This window comes from Ambystoma mexicanum, chromosome 3p, assembly GCF_040938575.1.
Source record: "Ambystoma mexicanum isolate Mex_15411 chromosome 3p, UKY_AmexF1_1, whole genome shotgun sequence".
Lineage (NCBI taxonomy): Eukaryota > Metazoa > Chordata > Amphibia > Caudata > Ambystomatidae > Ambystoma > Ambystoma mexicanum.
This window is the reverse complement of record NC_090925.1, coordinates 804,545,607-804,557,901: the sequence shown is the minus strand read 5'-3', so window position 1 is coordinate 804,557,901 and position 12,295 is coordinate 804,545,607. Positions and strand designations below refer to the sequence as shown.

Below are 12,295 nucleotides of genomic sequence, written 5' to 3'. Positions count from 1 at the left end.
TGAGTAGGGGGAGAGAGAGTGCCAGAAGGCGCAGAAGAAAATTCAAAAGAAACAGGAGAAAAGAACAACAAAGGACCGCAGGAGGGGGTTAAAGGCTCACCTGAAACTCCAGCTGGAAAATGGAGATCAGCTGGGTCCTGCACACTGATGCAGCTTGCAGTACCAAGGTCAGCTGCCAATGGGCGGATGCAGAGGGCTGTGGGCAGGGGAGGAAGACTGACAGGGGATGGGGCTGAGTAGGGGGGAGAGAAAGCGCCAGAAGGCACAGAAAAAAGTAAAAAGAAATGGGAAAAAATGAAGACGAAAGGATCGCAGTAAGGGGGTCAGCTGAGAGGGTTAAAGGCTCACCTGAAACTCCAGCTGGATAAACGTTAGCTCACTATTCTTGGGAACTGTAGTTCCCACAAGAAAATGTATTTAAACATTAAGAGTCAGTGACACTGCACAGAGGGTGCTATGTAACTATGCGAAAAGCAGATGCCTATAGATTTTACCAGACTCCATTAAACAGTACAAAAAACACAGTCAGAGAAAAACACACGCGTGAGTGGCAAAAAGCTCCACTCACTCAGGAGGTAAAAAAATCAAAAAGATGCTGGGGTTCTGGGGGTTTCTAAGGTTAAAGGGAATTCGCACAGAAATAATTCCCCCTCATATCCTTACCAAGCATGAAAGACACTGATAGGGAGTGCAGGTGAACATTTGCTCACTGGAAAGCTAAATACACCAGAAGGGTCAAGGAACTAGAATGAGTACTGTCCTGCTGACTGACATATGCTTTGACCACTTAGATATCAACAGTTTTTAACAATTCAACAATTGTGATGCAAAAGAACAGACCCTTTGTAATCGCTGACAGTTTTGTACAATTTGGCAAATGAGCCACTTCTGCTGTGGGCCACAAACCCAGAGCAGTTGTAGATCCCCAGGTCACCCCTAATTCCTTCAGATTTGCATCCACACACATCAGACATTGTTAGGAAAGATTCCTCTTTACTACACCTTTCCTTCCATTTCTATGGACCCCCAAACTTTTTGATTTTATTTTTGTATCTGACATGTTCTTTTTACAGTGCAGTGAAACCTTAGGCTTCACTACACTGGCTTTTACTCATCTGTTATGGGGAAATCATACATGTCCTGCAGGCTGTCAGTACTGGGAAACGGTTCTACGTGATTTCATTGCTGCACTTTTCATCGCAGGGTTTTTTTCCGCGATGTTTTTTTTGAAAAAAACATCAAATTTCTTTGTTTTTTTGGTGGTGGTAACTTCCCCATGCCCCCCTTTCAATTTGTTTCTTTTTTTTTACATCCCGAACACCCAAACCCATTTTTTGAAAAATTTACCCCCCAAAAAATTAAATGTTTTTTTTTACGAAAAAAAATTGCGGCAAAAAACCCCGCAATTAAAAGTGCGGCGATGAAATGACGGTATACCCTGGGAAACAATGGGCCTCATTATAAGTGTTGCGGTCCGGAATGTTGGGTGCCGGTTGCACTGTACCGGCATCAATTTCTGGACCGCCACACTACAACTCAGTGCGTGGCGTCCGCCACGCCCGGCAAGTCTGGCCTGCCTGGTGCAACGGCACCCACCCACAGAGTTTCCACGGACGCACCAGCACTGTTAGCTACGGTGCCAGTGATTCTGTGTTCCCATTCCCTTGGAGTCCTATGGGGCTCTGTGGGAATAGGGACTAACATTGTCCAGCGCCTGACTTCCCAATCCGCCGAGATTTTATAATGTCCTGCTAGCACAGGGAAGTCAGGTGCTGGAAGGTTTTACGAGTCTGGAGGCAACCCACCAGAAGCACCGACAGGATTACCACCGGACTTTTAATGAGACCCATTGGGCCTCATTATAAGCTTGCCTGTCCGGTAACAACAGTACCGGTAAGCTTGCTGGTACCGTTGTTACCAGACCGGTAAACTATGAGTTCTGCTCACGGGTGCCTTCCCGCCCGCCAGGTCTGCCGGCACCAGCGAGCAGACCATGTCTGATGCACCGCCATCATTCATGAATGAATTCATGAATGGTGCTGGTGCATCTGCCCTCCCCATTCCCATTGAGCCCTATAGTAATTATTACCGGCACCTGGCAATGGGGAAATACAGGGTCCGCCAGGGCTGTAATGCCCCTGTATTTCCCCATTGCCAGGCGTCAGTAAAGTTTTAAAGGTAAGGCTACCGCCGAACTTGTAATGAGGCCCATTGATTCCCTTAGTGTAGTTACTTTGTTACTACTTTTAGTAACTTGTTATCACTTGTGGTAACCTTTATCATTCTACAATGCAGTACAATGGGCTAAACACTTTTTGTTTTGCCCTACGCTAACACTCAGAGGATTTTGGTTACTCTAGGTGTGCTAAATTGACAAGCGGGTGGCAGCAGTGACTTTTAACCATTTTTGGTGAATTTCGTTTTTGCCTTACCGCGTTTGACTACCAACTGTGGCTAGTGATCAAACATGGCCATTCAAAAACTTCCTCTTAAAATGTTACAGTTGCAAAAACCAATTAGGTGTTCTCCCCACTTATTAAAATGATCCACCGGTCCTGACAAAGCTCCTGACATCCACGAGGAACCTTCCAAAATGAGAGGTTCTCTGAGTAGTTAGGCCAGTGCAAGATAACATAAGCTTTGTTTCAATGTTATTATTATTACTGCAATACCTGCAACTACGGTCTAGTATAGAGCCCTGGGGGACACCAGAGGTGGAGATGGAAGAAGGAGAGGAGAAGGAGCCCAGGCTGATTTGGGAAGAGCAGTTGGAGAGGAAAGAGGAGAGCCAATCCAGTGCCCGTTCAGAGATACTAAGCATATCGTGGAGCCTTTGTATGAGGATGGAATGGTTAACTGTGTCAAATGCAGAGGATAGATCGAGAAGGATACGGACAGCTGGGGAGTTGGAGTCCAGAGATGCAAGCAGTTCTTCACGGATGTACAGAGAGCAGTTTCCATGACTCTGGATGCTTGGAATCCAAATTGATGGTCGTGGAGTCCTCCAACAAGTTCAGTGTGAGAGTTAAGTTGGGGCAAAGCCAGCTTCTCAAGTAGCGTCCCCAGGAAGGGGGTAATGGAGATAGGCCGATAGCTGGCAGGGAAGTTAGGGTCAGGGGATGTTTTTTTCAGAAGTGGGCGCACAAAGGAGTGTTTAAGGAAGGAGGGGAAAGATCCAGTGATAAAGGAGTGATTGCAGAAATCAACGAGAGAAAGGGCAAGGGAGTCAATGTTATCCTTGGTAGCCCTGGATTGGAAAGGGGCGACCTGTTTAGAAGAGACCTTCTTGGTGCGGACAACTCTGATAACTTCTTCAGGAGTACAGGAGAAAAAGAGGAAATGGAGGAGGGAGGGGGGAGTGTGGTGCGGGAGAGCGGGATGGGTTGTGAGGGAGTGTAGAGAGGGTGGTTAGGATGTCCTGAGCTTTGGTGACAAAGTGTGAGGCCATTGCATTGCAGAGGTCCTGGAAGGGAGAAGGGGAGGAGGAGACTGCAGAGGGGTTGGCTAGTTCCTGCAGATTGTGAAAAGTTCAGCTGTGTTATTGGATGTGCCGGAGACTTGTGCCTGAATGTGGGCTCTTTTCTTTGCATGGATGGTGATTCTGTATTGCCTTTGGAGCAGGCGGCAGGCCAGTTTGTCTGGGGATGAGCCTGAGGTTTGCCCCTTCCATTCTGCTCCCCCGCACCTTCGTTTTAGGGCTGCAAGTTCAGTGTCATACCAAGTGTTATGCTTATAGGCAGGTTTCAGACGAGTCCTTATGACTGGGGCAAGAATGTCAAGAGTGTTGTTAATGGAAAGATAGAGGTTGCTGAGGGCAGAGTCTGAGGTAGAGTCAGAAGTCAGGGTGTGGGGGGGAGTGAAGGTAGAGGTGAAGGGAGCCACAGTCACTCGTTTCAGCGGGCGGGTGTTAGTGAACACATTTGGTGCAACTTTTGGGGGGTGGGGGCTGTCAGGGTGCCATGAGACCCATATGGGAGGAGAGGAGAGAGTGGTCTGACCAGTAGAGAGGGGTGACTAGTGGAACGGAGATAGAGAGATAGGTTAGAGTAGGAGGGTATCCAGGGTGTGTCCAGCTGTGTGGGTTGGCCCGAAGGGAGTCTGGAAAGAGAAAGCAAGGAGCAGAGGTCCGAGAATAAAGTGGATGCAGAGCCAGGGGAGTCCTGTTGAATGTTGAAGTCACCCAGGAGGAGAAGGTTAGAGGTGGAAGAAAGTAAAGAAGAGCAGAAGTCGGCCCATTCAGAGAGGAAAAGCGAGGTGGTGCCTGGAGGCCGGTATATGGTAGCAATAGTCAGGGTGGAGGTGGGAGAGGTGACCAACTTGCAAACCAGGCATTCAAAAGAGGAGTAGATCTGGGTAGCTAAAATGGAAGCAGGAACCCACTCAGGGAAGATTAAGGCAACCCCCCCAACCCCCCGCCGGTGAGGTTGAGGCTTGGAGATGATCTTGAATAAATAAATGATATTTTATTTATATTGCGCTTGTACACAAGTGTTTCAGAGCGCGAAAAGCTGGCAGGGAGCCAAAAGCAGTGACTGAGCTTTTGAACCAAGTCTCGGTATAAGCGGGAATGTTGAGGTCAATGTCTTCAAGAAGGAGACAGATGTGAGAGCAGTGTTTGTTGGCTGAGCGGGCGTTAAGAGTCACCAGGTGGAGGAAGTCCGTGCTTTTGAAGGTTTTCTGAGGTGGGGTACAGGGGCGTGGTACATCATTCCGAGGCGGGAAAGAGGGAGAAGGAGGGATGCAGGCAAAGGAAGGAAGTTAATGAGGGAAGGTAAGAGGTGGTCAAAGAGGGGGAGGTTGGGTTGTGGACCCTGAACCAGAATGGTGCCAGTGTGTTACACATTAATGAAGCAATGAGAGGATGCAAAGCCAGCCAAGAGGACTTCCCACTTGGTGCCACCGCTAATAGAGGGGTGTGAGGAGTGAGAGAGAGAGTGGAGATGAGATGGGGGTTCCAGAGATCAGGAGAAGGGACAGAGAAAAGGATATCAGTGATATCCTCTCTAGAGGAAGCACTGACATAGGTGTCTGCAAAGGGAAGTCCAGGGTTTGCACTCAGGATGTCTTTGTTGTGCCTCTTCCTGCCAGACTTGGAGAGAGAAGGAGGGTAGGTGATAGTGTAGCAGTTATAGAATATAGGAGAGGTGGAGAGAGCCGTAGTTAGACAGAGCATTAACAAGGACTGCGGGAGGAGTGGCAGCACCGCACAGTTCTGGCTGAAATCACTAGGAGGCCTAGTAGACTGAGGTTGGAGAGAGTAAGAGAAACTCAGGAGAAGTAGAATTACAATTGGTGGGTGGTACAGGGAGTTGAATAAACTATACACACACCCACATGCACATTTTAAAAGGAGGCAGCAAACAGTGCAAGGCAGATGGTACAAAAGGAATGCTAAACACCCAAATTCGAATTTTAAAAGGAGGCAGCAAACAGTAATTTGTAATTGTGTTTGTTTGTAAAGCGCACCAAGCGCTAAGGCATCTGGGCGCATTTCTTAGTGTTACACAGTTACATATATGCATTACAGTGATACATAAATACATTACTTACATATTTACAATGATCATCATTGGGCATTAAGCATATTGATGTTAGACATATTTACATGTTACAGGGAGGTATTGCATATCACAGGCAAGAGAAGACGTAGGAGTAACGTACAGTGTTGAAAAGCTAATAATTCTTTGCTAGTAGCCAGATTTAGACTTTGCTTCTGAAGGAGTGGTAGGATGGTTCAGATCTGAGTGAGTTGGGTAGAGTATTCCACAGTTTAGCATCAAGCACAGGAAAACTACTACCCCCGCCTTCTGTAGCTTAAACCTTGGGATCAAGGCAGTGTGCTTGTGCAGCTCTAAAAGGGCAGTCAGAGGTGTTGCGTGGGAATAGATTTGACAAGTAACACAGTGCGAGGTTTGCGAGGCATTTATGCGTGAGTGACACTGATTTTAAAGGCACATGGTACACAAGGAATGCTAAAACACCCAAATGCAAAGGCTTGGCAGGCTGAAACATGATGGTTTGCAGGGTTTCCCAGAGTTTTGCCAATGGTTATAAATGCTTTGAAACCTTCCAGCTATCACCTTTCTGTTTTGCTTATGTGGTAAGTAGCCCACAGTTTCTTTTGTTAGATGGGATAAATAGGGGAAGGATGTGTTGCAGGTTGCAGTAATTGCAGGTTTTTTTTTAATTTTAAAATGTAAACAGCAGCAGCAGCTCCATGACATCATCGCTAGAAAAGGACAATTTTATTATTTTATTTGGTCCTTCATTTCTTGCTTAAATCAAGCCTTCTTCAGCTTCTAAGCACTGGAACAGGAACTGAACCCACGTTGCACTGCATCTTCTTGTTCCCAAAGCAAGTGTGTTGCCCTTGAGCTATCCTTCCAAACATATATTTTTTTTTGCTTGAGGAAGCAACAGATGGTTTACTTAAAAGGCGGAAGGGCAATTTGATGTAAATTAGTTAGTTAAATTAGTTATCTCACCTTGCGTATATCTACAGTGTGTCTGTGATGCAGGTCTCGCAGATCTGGGTCAGGTCACACAGTGCCCAAGCTAGATTGGTGGAAGAAGCCACTAGGGCACACCCCTCTCATCAAAGGCCCAATGGCTCACTGGGTGTGCAAAGCAGACGAGAAACTGAATACTGCATGCTGCGCTTGCCCATTCTCTAGCCCCCATACTCTGCCTGTTGCTAGAGTACTGCTAGAGTACTGGGTATAAGCTGCACAGACAGCCCCAACTCTGAACCCAACCATTCAGGCATTCTTCACTAATGGACTGCCAACCTGTTAGTGATGGCGGCTTCATGGTTTTAGATCTTTGGATCTAGATTCCAGGTGAAAAAAGCTGTGGCACATTTAGCTGCATTTAAAACCACCTTTTTCAGGTGCAATTCAGATATCTACTGTTCGCACTGCCTCTTTATCCAGTGGCCAGGGGCCCAGGGGCCACAAGGACAGGTCTAGGGGTAGCAGAGGGGGAGCCATTGGTAACAGCTACTACCCCTGGAAACCCCCAAATGACGTCCCCGACAGAGAAGCGTTTATATCGTCTGAGTAACACAGAGCCCTGGGCTGCCTAGTTTTTCGCTTTTGCTCTCAGAATTCTTTCACTCGGAGCATCAACTAAGCTTTAACTTAAACATATACCCAAGTGTGAGAAAATGTACACTTTTTCTCAGGGTTCTTGGTTCAAACACCTTTTTCCCTCATGCAACCATGCTTTAGGATTAGTATCTTTGACTTTAGGACATTTATTTCCGAGCCTTTTTTTTCTTTTTTTAATAAACATACAGTTTATCAAGTTGGTGCTTCAGGTCTATAGCTGTCTCAGACCAGATCATTGGCATACAGCAACCAGCTTATCATTCTTCTGTCAATGCACAGTGGAAATCATCTTGCCTGCTTCAAAGTATCGCCTAAATCTGAGAATGAATAACGATGGTGCCAGGGGGCACCCTTACTTCAAACCCTTAAATGTTAATATCTCCCCCAACAGGCGTCCAGCTAGAATCAATCTCACTCTCAGTAAAGTCGAGGCATATAACGCGTTAATTGCCTCAAGCAAGTCATTCGTGCAAGCCCACTTCGACATCTTAAAGCAAAGAAGAGTTCTATTCACACTGTTGAATGCCTGAAGGCTACATACAATTTAGTCTTATTTCTAAGAGCTCTGGTTTTAAAGATGTTAAGAAAGATTACATTCAGACCGGTCCATGAGCCTTTTACAAACCAAACCCCGTCTGAAAAGTGTCCTTCCGATTAGCCACCTCAATTCAATTTGCCAGGCGCACCAAACCAATGATGCAGACAACTTTCCAGCTACATCCAAAAGGGCAATAGGGCGATAGTTGTTTGGATCAGCCCTATTTCCCTTTTTGGATATTAGGATAGTAATAGCTGCTCTCCAAAAAAGAGGAACCTACCTAGTTTTCACCACCTGATCGAACAACTATATAAGGTTCTGTCCATAGCTCTGGGTCTCGCTTTAAAATTGCATTTGCCAGCCCAACCGCTTTCTTAATCAATGCATTAATGTCCTCCCTCTCATGCAGAATTAAACGCTCCCTATCTGAACGCCCAACGTCTACCTTTGCCTGGAGTTTAGGGTCTGCAAATAGTTTTTTATAGTGATTGATCCAGACTTCTTTCGCAACAGCAGTCACCTGGAGAGCTGACTGCAGAGTATCTGCCTTTTGCATTTCACTTTTAGCATATGTTCGACGTCATGCTGTAACATAGAAGCCTTATGGGCTCGCAACCAATTATATTGTTTTTTCTCTGAATCATTCATCTTGGAGCATCTGGTTTTGACAGTGCACTTATCCATGTTAGATCTACTCTGCACTGTTTCCTTTTCACAAAGAGCTTGACATCAAACACATATCGATACCGAAAGTTTGTTTTCCCTGTATTACTTTTAACTTCCACAAAAGTTGCAAATTACTTGTGTAGTCAAGAACTTCTTGCACCATTTTCCCATTCCAATTACCTACACCTTTCCCGTAGAACTCTGAACTTCATTATCTGTTTCATTCAGAGTTCATTTCTCCCCTGTGATATTTCTAATTTTGGGGCATATATCTCCTTTAATCACTCTCTCTTCACCCCATCTCATTCCTAAAATCTTGTGTAATCTTGTGCAATCCATGGTGTCAGTCTGGGATCCTCTTACCCAAGTCGGCTTACTCGGGATATCTCCCTGTCTATAGAAATTCAGTATAGGCAGGTCTCTTGTGTCCATAGCTCTTAACCGGATGAGCCCCCTCTTCTCAGTCAAATTAGAATAAGCATATGACTATCCCTTTTTGTTTCTACAACCAATGTTTAGATCTCCACATAAAACAAGCATTTGATTATCCACACTAATGTAACATTCGTCCATCGACTCCAAACCCCTCTCTTCAAACACCTCATCCATAATAGCTGCTGGGTTCCAATTTATTTAATAATTACACTGTCCTCTCTATCTGGATAAACCACAGGGTCCCACCTCAACTTGACCATTTGCATGAATGGATTCTGGGTTTTCAACTCTTTAATAGAGATCCCAATAGCTATCAGCAGACCAGAGGAGGGCCTCCCCATCTGCCCCTTTATTGCCGGGTTTAAGTGTGTGACAAACCCACCCAGAAATCGGATTTGAAGTCAGCCAGGTTTCCTGTTAGAAACTTATATCCTGATCTTCAAATCTAAAATCCCCTTTCCTAACCAAATGAGAGTGCCCTCTCGTGTTCCAGCACACCATAGTTGTATAATAGAACCCTTAAAGATTGTCTGCTAACATTTGTGGTTAGTCACCAAAGCTTCTTCTAACCATGACCCTTCATCTACAGTTAAGAGACCCGCCACTGATTCCATCCCCACTTTCCTCTCAATTTCCCTATTTCACTCACATGTAACCCTTGTAGGGTATCTACTTTCTCTCCAGAAGGACTCTCCTTTCCCTCCTTCTAGTCGACTTCTGTCATGTTCCTTGTCCGGATAAACTTCCATTCCACTACAACGATCGTTACAGAACCTTTTCATCTGCTTGCTGTCTTTTTGTTCTTTCACTATGGGCCATAGTTGAGATTCGTGATGAACTACCATTAAATCAAAGCCCAATGGTAGACGATAAAAGGTTGCTTCCAGCAGCATCTGCTTCACCAAGTTAGACTCTAAATGTAGCAATATTCGATCCAGTTGTGTTTCACTTGAAAACTATAAAACGTATGTCTCTGGAGCAGATTGCTCGTAACTTGGGAATGTGGTGCACCAGTTCTATTGCATTCCTGCGTTTTAAAATTACATCTTTGTGTACGTCTATCAATTTCTCCACAAGCACACACTTATCTAGATCTCTGTTGCTAACATTTCTTGGACTCATTTGCCTACCTCCCCCTTTCTCTTTTGTGGGCCCAGCCCGATCATTCTCTCTTGTCAACTAATACTTTATGTCCACAGTTTGTCTTTTTTGAGCCAAAGACAAACGTTTTGGGAAATAACTTGAGTCCCCTCTCCGTTGTGGAGTGCTTTCGAAGGTATTTCCCTTATCTAATTCTGTTGATCCTTTTACTTTTGTATGCACTTCATGAAGACACTCAGTTTCTTCATCAATATCCTTTACAGTATATGTCGACAAATGGATTAAGGCCTTTTGCCCGCCCTCCTCATCTTCCCCAATTGTTCTTGCCTTTGTATTAACCATGTTAGGCACAACAGATGTTATAACTCGAAGATTTTTCATAGTCTTTGTCACTTTCTTACTCATCACTATTTGGTCTGGAGATTTAAGGGGAACAGCCAGAGTACAAAATAAAGTTCTTGAATCATTACATTTTAACTTCAGCACCATTTTGACATTTTTTATTTCCTTCCTTAGTCTAAGACTTTTTTTTCCCTACTTCTTCTTTTTTCTTTTCTGAAATATGAGATATTCACTTGGCAAATTCTCTTGTGCAACTTCCATTCCAGCATCGACCCCAACTATATCCACCCCTCCTCCTTCCCTCAACCGAACATCTCGAGAGTCGTTCTCCACCATAATCAAACATCTCTCCCGTAATTCCAGTGGAGCAGGTTATGCTATGATATGATATGACATTTATAACATGCCTATACACAAGTGTTTCCTCTGGGTCGTTGTCCCGGTCACGTTGTATCACTGATTGCACGGTTTGTGGAAGTTGTGATATATCAGTGAGCTGGTCTACATTAAGGCCCACAGCCCCCTCCTTCATAGGTTCAATTATATAAAAAACTTTGTCTGCATCTATTTACATTAAGATCCAAATTAGGCCCCCACACAGAATGTTCAAACGCTGGGACACTTATGTTTCTCATGGCTGTAATGAACCCCTCTATGTAAATCATTTTAGAGTGTGACATTGCCAACACATTTCCCCCGGATCTTTCACATTGTCATTAATACTCTCCTATATTTTCAAAAAAGGGGCCAGGAGAATTGTCAATGCTGACATATATTTGAATTCTCAGATCTAAAAGGGTCCACACTTGTCCCTCTAGATAGCGATCTTACTTTACTCAACGCCTCGGAGGTCATGGAATCTGACATTACAGAAGGTGAAGAACCTAAAGGTTGCCTGGGATGTCCAAACTGCAGGTACAACTCTTCCGGCTCTTCCTGCTGAAACCTTGTTCGAAGTAAAGATATCTCTAATACCACTGAAGACTGGTGGCTCGTCCCGACTCTATTTCGTTGCAGTTTCTCAGATAGAGAATCTCTCATAGTTGCAGACCTTTAGCCAGAGTCCACCATCTCTATCATACATGTAATATGTTCAAAGTCCAGAGTTAATCTCCTTTCCAGGACTTCTTCCAGATGCAAATCAGGCTTACTAATATGGAATACAGAGTCATGGGAATTGTTAATAGACGCCAGTGATAGAGAGAGGGCAGGGACAAGCGCGGACGTTGGCTTGGTCTTGGTCAGCAGAGATACCTCTATTTTCTGCTGCACCTTCACCCCAGCTCTCTCTAGTAGCTCTGCATCCATAACCTCCCCTGCTTACACTGACCCAACCTCTTTACCCATTGCGGTCAAGCTAGAAAAATATGCGGTGATCTTTTTGACCCCTTGTTTCAATGTTAACACCAGGGGCCCCTTCAGGTACTGCCCTCCTCTTTGTTCGCCCCCTTTGGGGTAACTGGGCACACTGTACATTATGGAGACTCTGGAATCTTCAAGATCTCCCAGGCACAGTCAGACTCAACACTTTCCTGTATACCTGACCACGCAATCATGTTCGGGCCTCTTATTACATTGTGTTCCACAAAATCAAAACAAACCTCCGCAATATCCTTTACCAGTTGCTGCTCATGGATAACAGCACTCGCCACCCTCTGAGGTTTTATCTCACTCAGCAAAAATTTTACTTTCAACAGTTTGTTACGAACATTAGAGTCCTCACGTGCAGCAGTCACCGTTGGTGGACTCATATTTGTAGACAAATGTGCACTCAGTGTTTGCACTCCCGGGTATCGCTGTTGAAATATACAGCTCCTCAGACTACATCCTGTGCACTTTACAATCACTTGGTGCATCCAATCTCGCGTCCTCCTGCAAACCAACTGCATTACGACTGTACTCTGCCGGCACTTTTCCCAGAGCACAATTTGTAGAGCTCCGCCTCAGCCCTTGCCTCAGGTTGTTAACGGTTAGCCACCAACAGTAGAAAAACAGTAGCGGAACGGTCTGCTCATACCGAATATGTGGAGCAGGGATTGCGGGGATTGCGGGGGTGTCCCCCGCTCCCTATGATCGGTATGTATTAGCCTTGGGGAGTTGCAGA

At 45.1% G+C, this 12,295-nt stretch overlaps 1 protein-coding gene across 3 annotated transcripts in view; it reads left to right on the top strand.

Annotated features, from left to right (window-relative positions):
- Window positions 1–12,295, top strand: part of RNF112 (ring finger protein 112) — a 680,823-nt gene that overhangs the window by 548,637 nt on the left and 119,891 nt on the right. The window lies entirely within an intron of this gene.